Here is a 20,805-nt window from a genome sequence, read left to right on the forward strand (position 1 = left end):
AGGAGCGAGCCCATGTAGGGCTTTATACGTCAATAAAAGAATTTTGTAATCAATACGGAATTTAACAGGCAGCCAATGGAGTGATGATAGAACTGGACTGATATGATCAAATTTTCTAGTTTTAGTGAGAACCCTGGCTGCAGCATTTTGAACTAGTTGAAGTTTACTTAAATTCCTGCTGGTGCATCCTGACAGTAATGCGTTACAGTAATCTAATGTTGTTTATTTAGTGGCGATGGTGTTTAGATGTTGTGAAGAAAAACTCCGCCGATACTGAGTTGCTAGCAAAATATTTATTACATAGTAAAACAGCATCATATCAAGCACTATAGAGCACCTGAGAGAGGATCCGTGCCAATTCTAAATGTCCTCCCCCGAACAGAATGACCAACAGCATATATATATATGGTTCTTGTTGTTGAAACAGGAGACAGAGCATATGGTTCTTTTTAAAATGATCTCATCTATTTGGACCTAAGAGAAGAAGGGAGAAAGTAAGAGGCCCCCTTCCTCTGGACCTTTAAATTAAGGGGCTATGGACCCAGAGGCCCCCTTGGTTCACATTCCTATCCCCTGCACAAACAGAGCACACAGGGAACTCCTAGATACTTGGAACTTCAGACATCAGCTTATACTCAACGTTAAGAGTGTTGTTGCCTTCTTTTATAAAACTACTTTTCCAAATACACTTCACTAGCCTTGAGGTAATAAAGGCATGTACTAATGTTTCTGCATCGTGCAGCGATAAGGCATTTCTTATTCTGGCGATATTGCGAAGATGTAAAAAAGCTGTCCTAGTGATGCTGCCTATGTGTTGATCGAATGATAAATCTGGATCGAGTATTACACCAAGATTTTTTGCTGCTGAACCTGGTATAACTGGAAAGTCAGCGAGATTTAAAGTTAAATCTGATAATTTATTTCTTGCCACTTTTGGACCCAGAAGGAGAACCTCTGTTTTGTTACTGTTTAGGAGGAGGAAGTTATGCGACATCCAACCTTTCACATCTTTTACACAGTCCTCTATTTTCTTTAACCTGTATTTGTCATCAGGCTTGGCTGATATGTACAATTGCGTATCGTCTGCGTAACAGTGAAAGTTAATGCCATGGCTACTTATAACTGTGCCTAACGGTAACATGTATAATGTAAATAATAATGGTCCTAAAATAGAGCCTTGCGGAATTCCAGATCTTACTTGTGAATAATTGGAAGATAAGTCATTTACCTTTACGAACTGATAACGTTCTGTTAAGTAAGATTTGTGGTATTGATAGAATATTGTGGTCTATCGTATCGAAAGCTGCGCTGAGGTCAAGTAGCACTAACAGGGATATGTAGCCTTGATCAGAGGCAAGAAGAAGATCATTTGTTATCTTAACTAGAGCTGCCTCAGTGCTGTGATGTGGCCTGAATCCAGATTGGAATTTCTCAAATATGTAGTTCTTATGTAGATATGAACTAAGTTGTTGGGCTACGGCTTTTTCTAAGATCTTAGATATAAATGGCAGGTTAGATATAGGCCTGTAATTAGACAATACGCTAGCATCAAGGTTTGGTTTCTTGATCAGAGGCTTAATAACTGCTAGTTTAAAAGCTCTGGGTACATGGCCCAGGCTAAGGGACGAGTTTACTATAGTTTTATGAAAGATTCCCCTTGCGGTCAACTAGAAAAAGACTAAAAGAGAAACACAACCTGCTTTACATTAGGAACACAGAAGCTAGACTCCTGTAGAGAGGACAATTATTTAGGATTGAACATTAATTTAACTGGAAACTTACTGATATACTGATATATTAAATCAATAATTTAATTGAATTTGTTTTATTTTATTGAATTAGTTTTACTTTACTTTATGTAGATATTTCATGTTATTGAGCAGATACTGTTATTGAGAGCCATTCACAACAGTATATATATATATATATATATATATATATATATATAAATATAACAATTCATAAAAACAATGAACAGAGATAACTAACTGAGTACAACAATGAACAGTAGTTGAAATTAAACAAGGCTTTAAAAAGAAGAAAATGTTTTTACACCCATGTAGATAAAGGCTACACACTAACAGAACTTCTCCCAGCCACAACTTTGCATGTTATCCTGTATCTTTAGAAGCTGAAGTTTTGAAAAATATCCTTAGCTTTAACCGGTGAATAACATTCAATTCAAAGTGACGCTGAATGTGTCCTCAGTCATTTGCCATGGCATGTAAGACAATCCTGATCTTGGAGATAACAGGAAATAGGTTTAGTTGATTCATATCGGACATGAAATGTCATCTATTCTGAAGTCTTTCACTTCAAAAGTTAATAGCAATATAGCTGAGGTAACTATGGCCATTTTGATAAGACCACTTGGCCTTTTTGTGTTTTGCTAGCGCCAAGCTAACGGCAGTGCACATTCACTTTTCACAATGAGTTTAATGTTAGACAGTTCTACCCTAAACATTGTTGTTTATTAAATAGCGATGATGTGAAGATGATGAAGAAGTCTCCTCTGACACCTTTGGATCAGGGGCCCCCTAACTTAAACATTCCAAACCTACAAAAACAGAACACATGGAACTTCAGACACCACATATTTCCCCCCTTCGAGGCTTCCACAAAGTCTCGAAAAACAAAAACGTAACACATACATGTTTGCAGTTGTAACAAAATAACATTTCCTCCTACACATGCTTCCTACAGCGTAACCTTAGCAATACAACAACTTTATGGAGTGTGAGAGCGAAAAACCTGTCAGGCAGCTATCTTTCCTTAAATATCCATCAAACAATCTAGACAGGAAAAATTCTCTCATGGTCCCTCTGCCTTAGATGACCACATAGAGTACTCCAGACCACTTTAAAAAGGAAGAATTTTGACAAGTCATGTAGGGATATGACTTTAAGCAAATACATATGGAAACCTCATATGTAAGTAAAAACTCATCTTCCACATCTTAAATAGTCCTCTGAGCTGCCACAGATGAATCTGCATCATTCTCTTCCACCATCTGTTCTCTAGATTCAAAAATCACATTACTACTATTCACACTAAGCTCTATCTTTAACATAGGTTTCTGGGTTATATTTTCTACTTCTTTAAAGTTCAAAGATGTCATATCAGGTGTCTGTGTCACATTTACCAATTTCATAGGTGACAAAGATGTCATCACTGTTTTATTGGCAAAGGTTACCCTTGGCCCAACCTCACTTGTAATATTTCCAGAAGTGACAAAGGTAGAAATTGTCACCATCCCTGTAGTAGCATTCATCCCCTTCAAAGTCGTAGCTAAAGTAATAGCCTGAATTGATGTATTAACGCTCTTAGTTGTTTCCGGAGCTAAAGTAGTAAGCTTCATCGATGCAATATTCACCCTTGGAGTGATTGCTGTAGTGAGTCATTCCTGAACCCATGCAGCAACCATAAAACTCCAGCAGAACTCAAATCTTCTATCATAACTACTACCTAACGAGTTATATAACCCTCTCTCCACACATTTTAAAATGGAACAAATTTAAATTCTGGCTCAAAATAAGTACATGTGTATTCCCCTTGGTCTTCCCATGTAACAACAAGTGAACAATCATCCCTGACTTTCAACCACCTCCAGTCATTAAACAAAAGATACTTCCTCTGATCACGAGGCACAGTATCAACTTCAGGTCCTGTTAACAACACATCTTCACCACAACTATTTTTCCAGGATTATTGCCACCAACATTAAATCTTCCACATCGACAGGGAAGATTAACCATTCTTCCTAACTTAGCTCTGATGACTGTCTTCAAAGGAGTTGACGTCGTCGAAATCATCTGTGGCGCCAACGTAATTAAATGCAACACGTTTATACTTTCAGTAACCTTCAATGCTAAAAGAGTAGAATTCCCTAAGATCTCTTCAACCCGAGTCCTCGTAACGTATTGGTCTGACCTTTTCCGAACTGGTCTTGGACTACTTCGTCTAACTGAATCTCTGAACTCTCCAGCAGCGGAATCACAGCCCTTTGAAACCTTTGGCTGAAATAGGCTCTGCTGTTTCTGGGACATGTTGAAAATCAATGTTAACAAATCTTCTTTCCTGTCCATTAACTGCAGAGTCATTTCTGGCAGCATCAGAAAGGTGCACAGAATCATCAACGTTGTCCACAACATGGACAACCTCCTCTTCTGGATTTTGGCTCTGGAGATCTGTATGCATTTCTTCTTCTTCTGCATGTTCTTCCACATTTTCTTCTGGCTGTCTTGAACCTTCAACATCTTGACTCTGTAAGCGTGGTGCCTCCTCCCTTGGCGTTTTGACACAATGCAATAAATAATACCACTTTGGAGACCCTTTAACCTGGACCACAGTTCCAGTACTGCGAACTTCAAATGGTCCTTCACTTCCTCTCCTGCACTTCCTCCTTTCTTTGCCTGTCAGAAACATATGTTTATGTTCTTTTATGCAAATATATATATAAATACATATATATGTAACGTACGCTCGCATTTCATCTTCCAAAAGGGCTAAACTTGGACCCTTTCCACTTGTATGCAAACAAGGCATTGGCATTCATCTTCCCGTAACCAACTCATGGGGTGTCATATGCAAATCATGCAGCTCACTTGAACGACACACCATTAGTGCCAGCGGAAGTGTCGCTATCCAATTTAAACCTGTGTGCTGGCAGATTTTAACAATCCGATTTTTCAGAACATCATTCATTTTTTCACAAATCCCTTGGCTTTGCGGATGATACACTGCACCAAGACGCTGTTTAATTCCCAGTTTTTGCAAAATCAATTTCATCGTCTTATCCACAAACTCTTTCCCATTATCTGAGGATATCCGGTCTGCTTATGACCTCTCTACACAGAAACTTGGCAACCGACTGAGCGTCCTTTTGCTTGGTTGGACAAGCCTCATGCCGTCGCGAACATCTATCACTCCCCTTCAAACATTATTTTTCAGTGCACCTGCCTATAACACAATCAATCTGTTCAAACAAGCATGGTGCCGAAAAACCATACTCCTTTGTAATCTTTCTCCTAACTTCCCCCCCCTGCAACATGAGCTAACCCATGGGCCTCCTGAATCATCAGACCTAACATGTCTGGAGGTGCTATTATCAGCCCCTCATGATTTCTCCAAAGACCAGTAGAATCTCAAGTGGCACCTCGGTCTAGCCACAACTGTTTATCCATTGCAGAAGCAGCTTCCTGCATTAAAATCATATCCCTAAGTGTGATTTTGTCTTCCAAGTTTACTTCATGAGGGACCAAAAAAACTTTATCAGCCCCTGTAACTGCTTTTGCAGCTTCATCAGCCGCTTTATTCCCTTGTGTGACCTTCGACACATCCATTTTAGGTGCTGCGCATTTAGCTATCGCTATTTTGTTTAGGCTTCATCATAGCATGCAACAATTTCATTATCTGAGCGTGATGCTGTATTAGAGAACCACCAATCCTATATAAAGCTCAAAGAAATCACGCGCTCCCACAAGGGACCAGCTATCACCAAATGTGTTCCTATTTGCAGCAAAACAATCATCTATTTATCACCCATGCACCTCAAATCATCAAATAGTCTCAATATTGAATCCCCAGTGCAGCTCAAATCAGAATAAACCCATGCATTAACAATAAAACTCACATTTGCAATTCCTAACAGGGTTTAAACCAAATAAGTGTATTCCATTAATTAATTAAATGCATTGATTGGTCAGTCTGTTGCCAAACCTCTCTTTTTAAAAAACTACAACATATAGTACCATATAAACAAATGGATATACCCTATTAAGCCCAAATTGAGAAATAATCTTATAATAGCCTATAAGTAAAAGCAGATTACATATATATCAACAATAATAACTATAAATAAGTATACATACATATATTTAGAATGCAGGTATTTGTCAAAAAAGAGTTTTGTGGATAAAACACACTGGCCTTAATCAGATTGGAGTCAGATGGGCATGCGGTCGTCAGCAAACCTCAATCCGTATCAGCATTGACCAGCTGCCTCTTCTCTTGCTCTTTTTCCCTTCCAATTCTCACATGGATAAAGGAAGAAACAGATCAGAATTAAGTATCAAATGAACCCACTAGGTATTTTTAACAACACAATATGCACAAATATGCACAATATGCACAAAATTCAATATGATTTGTGCACGTTATCTGCCAGCACTTAAGTCATTTGTATCTATAACAAATGTTTTCCTCCTTTAAACACCAAGTTATCATCAATAAAGAAATTTCAGTTTATTTCACTCTAATAACACCTTAAATACTTATTTAATTTTTCATTACCCATGCACACAAACATCCTCACTGGTCTCTCCACTTCTCTCCAAAATCAGAAATGTCCTTCTTGGGGGCTCATACTATTTACCCCTACAAAAGTCCCCTCGAAAGAGGCTCATAAGTCTTTTTAGATCCAAAAATGTCCCCCAAAGAAAGGCTCATAAGTTTTAACAAAATCAAAAAAACATCCTCTCAAAGTGGCTCATATCCTTTTACATGTAATTATTCATTCTTAAAGCCATTCACTCAGCTGGAACACAGCCAAGACAAACGACACACACGCACACAGACAGAAACAAACTCTCTGCACACACACAGAAACAAACTCCGCGCACATACACAGTGTGGGGACACAGCAAGGTCAGAGAACACAGAAGACACAAACAACACTCAATCCTCAAAGTTGACTCATTCATACTTATCCCACTGCATGCTTTTTCCTGCCGCTCCTTTTTCTCTTTTTCTTCTAAATTTATGCTACCTTTATGAGGTGTGAATATTCAATAAAAAGCTGCTTCAGACACCGTTCATCAACTAGTGTTCGAGTAGGAACTTTACAATTGAATTTTCCATTCCACACCTCTAGTTCCTTAGAACTGACACCGAAATTCACCTAGTGATTTTCCAGGATTTTAGGCCTATCTAATACCGCCTCCCAGAGTCCAAATCTGCGGCTTCTTCCTCTTCAACTTTTTTCTTCTCTATTTTCTGTAATCTCTCTTATTTTTGCCTCTTTTTTCCCCATTAATCTATTTTCCCAGGGCCCTGGGCTGTTACTTTTCACTTTTTTTCCTTTTTAACCTAATCGGACCATTTCTCCAAACCAACTTTCACGCAGTGACTAATATACACATGTCTTACCGTTAAGAAGATAAGGGCCCAACCTTCATTAATCTCGTGTGGTGTTATTTAGCTCACCTTATCATTACTAATTAGGCTATTCTACACTTTTACATCAGCTTTCCTTTTCCTTATTATACTCCCCCTTATTGCGGCATTTACAATGAAAGCAAATTTAGAACGGAGAAATACTCCAAACATCAACACAGCATAGCACGCACACACACATGATTCTTTACGGTGCGACTAGACTGCAAACACCCAACAGCCCCAGCGAACGAACCAGCGCACAATGATGTGAGAAAACTCACCTTATCTGCCGGCTTGGTGCGGGAGTAAGTGCGCGAAGGCTGTCAGTGACGCAGCAAGCCACTACACGTCCGAAGTTCGTGACGCCAAATTCTTGTTGTTTATTAAATAGCAATGATGTGAAGATGATACTGTCTTGCTTGTATAAGATGTTTATTACAAAGTAAAACAGTATCATATCAAGCAACATAAAGTACCTGAGAGGGGATCCATGCCAATTCTGAAGTGTCCCCTTCAGAACAGTACAGGCTACTGCTTATATAGGCAGGTTATTTTTGACTAAGGGAGCAAAACATATGGTCCTTCTTAAAATAGTCTCATTCTTCTGGAACTAAAAGAGGAAGGGGACCTTGACCCTTGGACCTTTGGACCAGGGGCCCCCTAACTTAAACATTCCAAACCTACAAAAACAGAACACATGGAACTTCAGACACCACAACACTAACACACACAGCGAGCTGTACTGATTACTGAGTGCTGAGTGATCAGACTATTACAGGAACTGCCCTGTGGGAGGATACACGCTATAAGTTTAACCGTTCACACAGAGCAGGTAGTACAACTCTGCTTACTGCTTTATTGATGATGACTGACCACCTCACTTTCTTTAACTCGGAATACATGCTTCACACCATGGGCCAGTTGCCAGTGATGCAGGAAGGTGTTTTAAGTTTGGGGTGCTGAAATTCTGAGCAGTATGTATGTTACCTGAGCACTGAACTAATGCAAAATGATTCCCTTTTTTTTGACAAATTACATCAAGCAGAGTGAGTCAGGAGGTGAGATAATGTGGTGAGAGATGGCCAATATACCCACATAACTGACACATCAGACCGTTGATGCACAGCCTGACTTCTCTGCTGTCTCTCCTTCTGGACAACCTTTATGCAAATCAATTGAATGATGTCCAATCAGATTGTTGATGTGTGGCACGGTAATGGATTGTGTCACACCCAAAGTCACACTCGAACACACTCCAGGTGTATAACAGTTGATAAAAAAAGAAAATATTCAAAGTGGGGGGCATCATTACATTTTTTTTGTTTGTTTGTTTAAAAAACAAAAATGCTCAAAAATGTCCTACAGCTCTGCACACACTTTCCCTCTTTGCACCTCAACCGATGTGTGTTTTAACAACGCGTCCCCAGAGTGGCCAGCAGGTTTTTAATATGACATGGTGGCACTGGCCACCCCTTGGCCATGCCCCTGCTTTGCTCTTGTGCATGTCTCCGCCAGCTGTTTTAGATGATGGCCATGTTTAACAGATTATGGTGAAGAAATCTAGTCATGTTGACGAGTCTGCTCATTTCCTCCCTTCCCCCTTACTTTTTGTGTTTTGTTAGCGCCAAGCTAACGGCAGTGCAAATTCACTTTTCACAATGAGTTTAATGTTAGGCAGTTCTACCCTAAACACGAACCTCTGAATTTCTTTACTTTGCCAGCTGTTTTTTTCTACTAATCCTAAGTCCAGTGATCCTTTAGTAAAAAATCTTTAGTCAAATTAACTCCTGCATAATGTAAAAACTGTGAAATATAAATGTCAGCTAAAATATTATCTAACTGTTTACAGGAGTCTGTACTAAGGCTCACAAGTTAAAGAAGATTTCCTGCAAAATTCAATCATTTAAATGTAAATATTATTCTGAGTGGTTTGAGGTGCAATGCTCCATTATAGAGAAACACAAGGTGGTGGTTATAGGAACCAGACCTCTGAGGAGATTAATGCCTGTTTCCTCACATAAAATTATTATGTAAAATATTTTTGAATATGCTGCCTGATATGCTATCTGACATGATATTACTGAAGTTTGGAGAAGGTTTTGGCCTAAAACAATTCTATTTACAGTTATGATGGAGAGGTACATGCAAAAAACATGCACCCACAAAATATCATCATCATCATTGTTAACCGCTTAGTCCAGATAGGGTCATGGTAGCAGTTGGGAGAGCAGAGAATCCCAGACAACCCTGTCACCCACAACTTCCTCCAGCTCATTCCCAGGGACCCCAAGCCGTTCCCTGGCCACCTTGGAGATATAATCCCACCAGCGGGTCCTAGGATGACCCCAGGGCTTTGCCCTGTAGGCTGTGCCTGGTACACCCCCACCGGGAGGCATCCAGGGGGCATCTGGATCAGATGCCTGAACCACCTCAGCTGGCTCCTCTCAATGTGGAGGAGTAGCGGCTCTACTCCGAGCTCCTCCCAGATGACCGAGCTCCTCACCCTATCATGTAGAGTGCAGCCCGCCACCCTGCGAAGAAAGTTCATTTCCGCTGCTTGCATTTGCGATCTCATTCTTTTGGTCATTACCCAAAGCTCATGACCATAGATGAGGGTCGGGATGTAGACCGACCAGTAAACAGTCTTCACCACTACAGTCCAGTACAGTGACTGCTTTATTGCTGCCGCCTGTCCTAGCCTGCGGCTGATCTCATGATCCCTCTTCCGGGCTAGGACTATGGACTCAGACTTGGAGGTGCTGATCCGCATACCAACCGCTTCACACTCAGCTGCAAACTGCTCTAGTGAGAACTGGAGGCATCCATGTGATCCAGCCAAAAGAACAACATCGTCTGCAAATAGCAGAGACGCCACCCTCCAGCCTGCACACATTATGCCCTCCTGACCTTGGTTACGCCTTGACACCCTGTCCATGAATATCAGGAACAGGAGTGGAGACATGGCACAACCCTGGCAGAGCCCAACGCTAACACTGAAAAAGTCTGACTTAATGCCGAGTATACGAACACAGCTCTCCCTCCGGGAGTACAGAGATTGAATGGCCTGGAGTAGTAGCCCCGGCACCCCATACTCCCGAGGGACCTCCCACAAGATATCTCAGGGAACACGGTCGTAAGCCTTCTCCAAGTCCACAGAACACATGTTGCCTGGGTTGGCAAACTTCCATGCCCCCTCAACAATCTGTGAGAGGGTGAAAAGCTGGTCCATTGTTCCATGGCCAGGATGGAATCTGCATTGTTCCTCCTCAATCTGACGTTCAACTATTGGTCGAAGTCTCCTTTCCAGCACCTTGGCATAGACTTTCCCAGGGAGGCTGAACAGTGTGATACCTCAGTAGTTGGTACACACCCTCCAGTCCCCTTTCTTAAAAATAGGGACCACCACCCCTGTCTGCCAGTCCAAGGGTACTGTTCCCGAGGTCCATGCAATATTGCAAAGGCATGTCAGCCACGACAGTCCTACAATATCCAGAGCCTTAAGCATCTCCAGACAAATCTCATCCACCCCCGGTGCCTTGCCACTGAGGAGCTTGCCAACTACCTCAGTGACCTCCACCGGGGAAATGGAGCTTGACACACCAGAAACCTCTGGCCCTGACTCCTGTGAAGATGGCATGTCTCCCGGATTAAGGAGTTTCTCAAAGTGCTCCTTCCACCGACCGGCAATATCCTCATTTGAAGTCAGAGTTTCTCCACCCCTGCCAAATACAGCTTAGGTGAAGCCACCCCGACCGCTCCTGAGTCACTGGACAGTTGTCCAGAACCTCCTCGAGGCCGACCAAAAGTCTTTTTCCATGGCTTCACCAAACTCCTCCCACGCCCTGGATTTTGCTTCTGCCACCATTGCCGCTGCCACCTTTTTTGCCTGTCGGTACCTATCTGCTGAGTCGGGAGTCCTTCGGGCCATCCAGTTCCTAAAGGCCTCTTTCTTCAGCTTGACGGCCTCCCTCACCACCAGTGTCCACCAGGGGGTTCTTGAGTTACCGTCTTGACAGGCACCCACAAGCTTATGGCCACAGCTACGCCTGGCAGCTTCCACAATGGAGGTTTTGAACAGGGTCCATTCAGACTCCATGTCCCCCACCTCTTCTGGGACATGAGAAAAGCTCTCCCGGAGGTGGGAGTTACCATCATTCCGAACAGGGGCCTCTGACAGTCGTTCCCAGCAAACGCCCACTATTCCCTTGGGCATACCGGGTCTGACCATCAATATTCCCTGCCATCTGATCTAACTCACGACCAGATGGTGATCAGTTGAAAGCTCAGCACCTCTCTTCACCAGAGTATCCAGAACATATAGTCCCACGTCAGCTGAAACGACAACAAAGTCGATCATTGACCTTTGCCCCAAGGAGCTCTGGTACCATGTACACTTATGAACATCCTTGTGTTCGAACTTGGTGTTCATTATGGATAATCCATGCCTGGTACAGAAGTCCAATAACAATTCACCATGTGGGTTTAGATTGGGCAGGCCGTTCTTCCCAATCACGCCTCTCCAGGTCTCCCAGTCATTGCCAACATGAGCATTGAAGTCTCCCAGTAAGACTATGGAGTCTGTAGGGGGGGCCCTTTCCAGAACCCCGCCCACTCGCTCCAAGAAGGCCGAATACTCCAACCTGTTGTTTGGTGCATAAGCACACACAACAGTCAGAGTTTTCCTCTCTGCGATTTTAATTCGATTTTAATTCGCATTCGATTTTAATTCTGGCACAGGGGCCTAGGCCGCCAAGGGCCCCCCTGCCATCTCCCATTTCCTATATGGCACTGCACTGCTCCCCCATGCTGGATCTTGCGGGTCTTGGGCCCACATGGTCTCCTCACATTGCCTCTTCGGGCTGAGCCCGGCCGGGTTACGTGGGCTGCCCAGCCCCCAGGCGCTTGCCGTAGGATGCTACCCCCAGGCCTGGCTCCAGGGGTAGGTCTCGGTGACCCTCTCCCGGGCAGGGTACACGGTCGTCTATATTTGTTTTTCATGGAGGGTTTTTGGATCGAGTTAGTCTTTACTCCAGACCTGTTCGCCCTGGGAGACCCTACCAGGAGCATATTGCTCCCGACAACTTGGCTCTTTAGATCCTTAGACCACACAAGCCCTTCCGCCATGGCAAGGCCCCGATCCAGGAAGGGTCTTGCCGTGGCAAATATATTTGTTTTCATTAAAATGAACACTGTTCTTTCACTGTGCATGCCGTTTCCTTCCTACTGTGAAACTTTTAGTAAGCATTTTATTTGAAATTGTTTCCTGCACAATCCAGATGTTAGCTAAAAGAAATGCATTCCTTATGTTAAGCTTGTATATTTGATCAACTCTTTCAAGACTGAACATGTATGCGTCAATATGTTAAAGCTGCCTAATAGATACTGTTGATGAGAGTTGATATTTCTAAAAAAAATGTGACTGTGAATCTACAAAAGTTATCAGGAAAGGCAGCTGATAAAGAGGTTAAAGAACATATTGAGGCTAGATTTTTGAAAGGACAACAGCATGTATTATCTGCTTCCTAGGCTAACAGGCCATTGTTTAGAGCAGGGATAGCATATCTGATTTAACTAAATAACTGATTAACAAGCTTCTCATGTGATAGGTCAGGTGAAATCATTTTTTGTTACATATTTCTTGTTATTAAGAGCTAAATTTTTGTTTTTATTTCTTTTTTTTTCTAAAAATACTGATTATTGCTGTATTAATACTGCATACAAGTTCAGTGTGCTAGTTTGGACTACAATTCCCTGCTGATACACTGATCTGCCAAAACTTGCGTTTTCTGTTCCTTTTTTCCCTTCCCGCTTCCTTTACCCCCAGCAGCGCTTTATACTGTGCTGGCAGTAAGTCATGCAGAAAAAAATCCTTGTGAATAATTTCATATTTTAGGAAGATATATGTACTTCTGAGAGGAATTGTTGCAGGCATCATCTGTAATAACAGTCATAGCGCTTAAGTGCTGTTTTTTTGACAAGTATTAGGGCATATTTAACCGAATTTAATACTTTAGTTCCTCACAGAACTACCGGCAATGTTCTTGTTATGACATAACTGAAGTTTGAGGAAAGACCACGCCTAAACTCCTCCTTTTCAATTCCAGCTTACTATAAATACAAGTCCTTCTCTCCTCCTACTCATGACAATTTCGCACCCCACCTCCTCCCCCTTGTCCACGCCTGCACTTGATCTTTAATATAGGGGGGTTGGTCTTCTCGTGACCCACAGAAGCCCTACTGAACTCCAGCCCAAAATTCTTCAGAGTTCCCCTCCTCTCATTATCTCACTTACCAAGGCGTGGTCTGTATTCACAAACATAACCTTAAAACAGATTGTGTATGTGTCTATGCAGGAACAATAAAGACACTGGCAGAGAGGGAAGCCATTGAGTCAGCCATTTTCTGGGTGTCCATCCCTTTAATGCAAGCTCTACGGTATCACCTCTCATTACATATAGACTGCTTGTCAAAAGTGCTGGCAACAGTTACACAGATAATCTTGCACAGAGATAACGTTAAAACAAGTACAGCCATAAATGTGGGCTCAACTCCCAAGCTTTACTGGATTAGGAGTGCAACAAACTGAGACATGAAACCTAAAAGCAAAAAGTACACTATCATGCAAAATAAACAAAACTGTGTTACAGAATAAGGATTAAGCTGAAACGACTTTTCATACAAGCAGAATGAAGCACTTTGGACAACGTCCTAGGATACAGGAACTACTTTCAAAATTGATTTTCAAATAATGAAATACAGCATACATTTGACTGTTAGATTTTATTTTGTTTCTTAGCCTTGTATATCAATTTCTTAGAGGATACACTAACAGATGTCTTGATGATCTTTATTACTATTCCAAAAATATATTATAATAAATAATATATTTTTTATAAACAATTCTTTATTCAAACTTTTGACTACTGGACATAAACTATCACTGCACTGTTATTAGCTTATCTGCAGTTTAGGGTTTAACATGGTTTAAACCTGTTTAAAATTCAATGCTGTGTATTACTTGCATTTCATTAATGACAGTTTCAACTAAAAGCAGTTGCTGTATCATTTAGAAATCACACATCTGACACTAAACCTACTACATACATGATTTACCTGTTGTTTAAGGCAAGACTAAAAGTCTCTGATTTTTTAATGTTACATATGCCTACATACCTTCAGGGTTGGGATAGCTACTAAAAAATTAGTAGTTAGCTACTTTGTAGCTACTTTCCCAAAATTTGTAGCAGCTACAATTTAGCTACTTTTCCAGAAAAAGTAGTGGCTACTTTTTAGCTACTTTTTGAAAAGTAGTGCACTACCTTTTAGCTACTTTCAAAGCGCGATTGTCAGAACGTTTGTGAATCTCCACCTGACACACCAAACAAGCCCAACTGAAAGAGTGAACAGGACACTGCATTTAATCATGTGCCAGAAAGAAACATACAATTGAAAAGCTGCAAATATACAAAAAGATCACCAAAAAGTGTAACCAATAATCAACAATCAAACAACCAAAGGTGTGATATCCAACAAAAATTAAGACTAAAGGCAAAGTCAATCATTCCAGGTTTTTCCTAACAAAAATCAACAAAAATAACCAAATACAAACCAGTGAGTTTTATGCAAAGCACTGTCAACTGTTGAAATAAAACTGCTCCAATTTAAACATTTCAGCAAGATACACCGATCAGGCATAACATTATGACCTTGATCCTTGTTTCAACGCTCATTGTCCATTTTATCAGCTCCACTTACTAACAGTGCTGCTGGAGTTTTTAAACACCTCAGTGTCACTGCTGGACTGAGAATAGTCCACCAACCAAAAACATCCAGTCAACAGCACCCTGTGACCACCAATGTAGGACTAGAGGATGATTAGCTTATACTGTACAGCAAGAGATGTTGTCTCTGGCTTTACATCTACAAGGTGAACCGACAATGCAGGTACGTCTAATAGAGTGGACAGTGAGTGGACATAGTGTTTAAAAACTCCAGCAGCACTGCTGTGTCTGATCCACTCGTACCAGCACAACACACACTAACACACCACCACCATGTCAGTGTTACTACAGTGCTGAAAATGATCCACCACCCAAATAGTACCTGCTCTGTGAGGGTCCGTGGGGTCCTGACCACTGAAGAACAGGGTAAAAGGGGGCTAACAAAGTATGCAGAGAAACAGATGGACTACAGTCTGTAATTGTAGAACTACAAAGTGCACCTATATAGTAAGTGGAGCTGATAAAATGGACAATGAGCATAGAACCATAGAGGTGACCATAGAGGTGGTCACAATGTTATGCCTGATCTGTGTGTGTACAGACATGACATTCAGAGTCTTTATTAAACTTCAGCAACACTTTAGCCTCAAAATTCTCATCAGTGACTCTGGCTCTGTTTGGGGTGAGAATCAGGCCTGAATAATCTTCACTGCTGCAGAGCTGTTGTGGCTCCACAGCAGAACTAGATTTTTAGGTAAAATAACATAATCCTCCTTTACTGTAAAATCGTTATAACACACAGTTCTAACACAGTTTTCGCAATAAATGGTCTTAAATGCTGGAGTTAATGTATAACTGCTAACTCACTCTATAACGCTGAAGACTGACACACAGACTGCTGGACATGGATCAATGCAGACAACGAAACGGCACAGAGAAAGATTTAAGACGAGCATTGATAATTTGGAGATGAATGGACTTATTTATAAGCACTCAGCTGGTTTCCTCATATGTTTAATCTGCAACAACTCACTTGTCACTCACCAGCTTCTCGTTCGAATTGTCCCTTTTCACCTTAAATGGTGCAGCAGTACAATCTGGCACCTCAGGCACCATTTAAGGTGGAACAGGACAATTCGAACAAGAAGCTGATAAATAAGAATCTGACTTAAGCCTCGGAAAAAGTTGAACGTTCAGAGACATTTTAGATTTTAAAGTTTCCTGACTGATGTGCGAGAGAAGTGGCTACAGCTGAGCTAAAGCTTAAAGCAGAGCAAAGTAAGTCTGCATTTTCGTTTATATTTTTAGCCTGTACTAGAACATCAGCACATACTGAGACATATTTACAACAGAGATGGTAAAACGGAGATAAAATGTTGTGGCTCCTAAGGTCGTACGGTCCTAACATTGATTTCGACCCCTGAGTTAAGCCTACATAAGGGGTGATCAGCGCGTGCCCGTTTGCTCGAGCTGTCTGCGGCTCAGTCAGGATTGCACAGTTGCCACCAGCCCAGTTAACGACTACATTCTATGATTCATTTTGCGCAGATTGTCTGAAGCCTGTAGCGAAATTGTAGTGAAAATTATCACTATAGCTACAGAAAAATGTGTAGGCGCTACAGCTATTAGCTACATTTCATAAAACTGTAGTGGCTACAGCTATTAGCCTTTAAATATTTGTAGCTAACTACAAAAAGTAGCGCGCTACTTAGCTATTCCCCCATCCCTGCATACCTTCCACCAAGATTTTTAAACCAGCTTCAGGCAAGGGTTAAATTTCAAGGCAGTATTGTTTCATTAAACACATTTAAGTGAATGGTGTTCAGTTTCACACAGGCTAGTACTAAATAAATAAATAACAGACACATCTTTGAATGTCTGATAGACACAGAACTACACCAATAGACTACATAGTCTAACAGACTAAGAGAAAAACAGTAGACCCAGTGATGTGCACAGACTTTGGAAAGAATAGCGACAAAAGTATAGGCTATGAAACTTTTAGCAAAACAGGGAGAGTAATTTCCATTAGGCTTGTGTAAAATATGCAGTGTTATTGATTGCTTGATTACATTTTGATTGATTTATGATTGAATATTGATAAAAAGAGTCTCAGAACATACACAAGCTAAAAACAGGCAGCCAAATAATTGCTTGTAATTATCAACCATAATTTCATAAAATATCAAGCCAATAAGAGTGACTCTATTTTTCATTTTATTGTCAAACACACAAAAAAATACTAGCTTATCTCCAGCTGACACAAGGCTGGATTTCCAGCAGCGTGGTGTTCATTGTAACTCTGTCTGTCTGTCTCACTTGCTATGTCTCTGCTATAGAAGAGGGAGGCTGCGGCGATAAACCAGAGCTGGAGAGATGTGTGTGCTTTTGCAGAATGATATGAACTCTGCCTAAACTCCGCCGCTCCTCCACTGTTTCTTCTTTGTGAACAATTGTTTTATTATCTTTTAACTTATATGTTGGCATTCATATAATCACAAGAACGCATAACATCCTCTTTCCCTCCCCACCTCCCCCCTCCAGGATGTGTTTCAGACAGTACATTTAAAAGCATGCATAGATATATGTGTGTGTTAAATAACAGGACTTCTCCTAAAATACAAAATCAAATAGATAACTCTAGCAAGGGCCTAGTAAACATTCCACTGATTGGAGCACCTTCTTCCAAGCATTAATAGTTCTTGACTGAGTACCATGTACACAAGCAACTGAAAACCCCAAAGAAATAATATCAAGCGCAGACAAAATCCATTGCCGTCTTGAGATGGAGTGAGGAGGACTCCATCGATTGACCAACAATTTCTTTGCAGCTGTCAAAGTACAGACTAACAGTCATTTCTGCTGAACTGAAATATTAAGAGAAGAAAAATCATTTAAAAGAAAAATCATTTAAAAGAAAAATCGATGCTGAGCATGGAACATCATGGTCTAGCAGGACTGTAAGATCGGTGGCAACCTGATGCCAGAAATTAAGGACCTTAGAACAAGACCAAAAGTAATACAGAAAAGTGCCAGGTTCCCCTGAGGAATACAAATTACAGATTGCAGACTGAGTAAGATGCATATGAAATCGTCTTACTGGTGTTAGGTAAAATCTATGCAAGAATTTCCAATGTATTATTTGGTGATTTGGGTTTTTTCAAGATAAATAGATGGTTTCCCAAGCACGGTCTGTAAAAAACTCTTGATCCTCCAATTTAAGATCTTTAGACCAGACTAGGCCTACTCCAAGTGGTGTGTAAGAAGCCTTAAGTAGGAAGATATAAATACTGGAAGCAGAACCGGCCTTTTTACTAGAATTAACCACTCTAAGCATTGGATGTAGTTGTAACTTAGAGCTCAGGGATGTCCATAAGACCGCAGGGCAGATTTGAGTTGCAAATACCGAAAGAAAGAGGTGCTCGGTAAATTAAATTGCTCTCTAATATCCTGAAAGGCCCTTAATCCGTTTTCATCAAAAATATCACCTAAAATGTGAACTACTCGGTTCTCCCATTGGGTGCAGTAAAATGGAGAATTCTCTACCAGTAGATTATGATTGTGAAAAAGTGGGGAGTGATAATGCCATTTTATATTTGAGTCAGATTGCGTAATGGCTGTACGCCATGAAAATATGAGCTGAGATATTATAGGTCCAAAGTACCGTCTACAGTGCCTAATAGAAACATTATAAAATATAAGATCTTGCAACCTATGATGAGTTATAAGAGCTTCTTCCACTGAACACCAAGAGATTGAAATATTTGGATTTAACCAAACTGACAAGCGTCGCAGAATGAAAGCTTGGGCATATATTTTACAATTTGCAAACGCAAGACCACTGTCAGACTTGCATCTCTGCAAGGTAGATAATTTTATCTGGGGTCGTTTGCCATTCCGAATATATGAGGACAGAACTTGAGAATGTGTCTCCCAATATTATACGGGAGGAAGTAAAGGAATCATATAACTAAAAAAATTAATTTGATGTAAAATATTCATTTTCACCATCGCTATCCTGGCCTGTAAACAGGTAGGTAATTGTGACCAATTACTGGTATCAATTTTAATTTGCTTCAGTATACTATTGAAGTTTTTATTGATTATATTATTCAAAGAAGATGATCAACCACCGGGATAGGTACTGAGACCAAGCTTGGGTCTGATTCAAAATTTAAAGTCAGTAACGCTGATTTATCCCAATTTATCTTATAACCAGAAAATTTACCGAAATCATCAAATAACCTAAGCAGGTATGGAACAGAATCTGTTGGATTATCTAAAAACAGTAGAATATCTGCATATAAGGAAATATGATGTTGGGTTTCCTTTAATAGGTGAGATAAGCATCAATTTGCGAACAGCTTGGGCAAGGGGCTCTAACAATATAGCAAACAGGGAAGCTGACAGAGGACACCCTTGGTGCGTGCCACGACTCAACGGAAAGGGTGCTGAACATTTATTACCTGAGAGAACCATTGTGGATGGGTTTGCGTAAAACATTTTTTATCATGGCAATAAGTCCAGCACCAAAACCAAAATGTTCTAAAGTGGACCACAAGTATTGCCACTCAAGTTGATCAAAGGCTTTCATAGTGTCCAACGAGAGTATAGCCCAATGTGACTCAGAGGTATCAGCTGAGTGAATAATATGTAAAAGATGTCTAATGTTATCAGCTGCTGATTGTGATTTTATAAAACCGGTTTGGTCACAATGAATGATTGCTGGCATGATCACTTCTAGACATTGGGTTAATACCTTTGCAAATACTAATAAGTGAAACTGGGCGGTAATTACCACAGGAAGTTGGGTCCTTGTCTTTTTAAGTAATAATGATATTATCGCCATGTTCACATCCTGATGAAATTCAGCCTTACCTATTGAATAATTAATCATACCTAACAGCAGCAGCCCGAGCTCAGTCCAGAAATGTAAATAAAATTCTGCTGGAATCCCATCCCAACCAGGCGATTTTCCTTTTTTCTTATGACAGAGTGCGGCATGCAACTCTGCAAGAGTGAAATCTTGGTCTAAATAAAACACCTTGTCAGTGGACAGTCACGGTAAATCCAAAGGTCGAAAAAAAGAAGAATAGTGTTCTGATGTATATAGATCTGAATAAAAACTATAAAAAGTATGGTTAATTTGTGCCGGATCGGTAAGCATTGTTCCGTCTTGGGATCTAATTGAAGTGATATTAGAAAACTTCTCATTGTTGCAATGCCAAGAGGGGGCTCAGTCTACTTCTATTAAAATAATAATTTTGCCTAACTCTTTTGAGAAGAAATTCAGCCTTTTCTCTCAGAAGTTTGTTTAGCTCAATCTTGAAAAATTCTCTTCTGCCTTCTCAGTCGAAAAAGTGTGTTGATTAGATCTCTCTAGTATAACTAGTTTCATTTCCAAATCCGAGATTCTCTGACAACGTAGCTTCTGGAGCCAGGAGGCATATGCAAAAGAATTATCCCTAATGAATCCTTTTACAACTCCCCATAAGACTCTCAGGTCTTCCACTGACCACTGATTAAAAAGGAGAAAGTCTACCAAAGATAATGCGGTTGTACATTGCTTGAGCTCTAGGCTAGCCGCCAACTGACAAGAAGAACCATCAATCCCAGATCAATCTAACTCGCGATCTAAGACAGTATTCATATCTGCTCCCTCTAGCAATTCACAATCTGAAAAATTAATCAAATATTTTGATAAAGATCGGAAAAAACTAGGCTCTCTCGGAGTAGGGGCGTAGACTGAGATAAAAGCTACTTTCTTATTTCCTGTCATTGTTGCAATGTGTGCTATTCCTCCCTCTTCATCACCTCCTTGGTCCAAAATCTCAATCTGTAAATTCCTCTTTACCAGTACAAGTACTCCTTTAGTTGCAGTAATCGCTGTTGCATAAGCCGTGACCCTGTAAAACTTATTGTTACATTT

At 40.7% G+C, this 20,805-nt stretch overlaps 1 protein-coding gene across 1 annotated transcript in view; it reads left to right on the forward strand.

The window, feature by feature from the left end:
* Positions 1-20,805, forward strand: part of LOC118802836 (E3 SUMO-protein ligase CBX4-like) — a 43,508-nt gene that overhangs the window by 8,553 nt on the left and 14,150 nt on the right. The window lies entirely within an intron of this gene.

The sequence above is a fragment of the Colossoma macropomum genome, unplaced genomic scaffold (genome assembly GCF_904425465.1).
Source record: "Colossoma macropomum unplaced genomic scaffold, Colossoma_macropomum, whole genome shotgun sequence".
Classification (NCBI taxonomy): domain Eukaryota; kingdom Metazoa; phylum Chordata; class Actinopteri; order Characiformes; family Serrasalmidae; genus Colossoma; species Colossoma macropomum.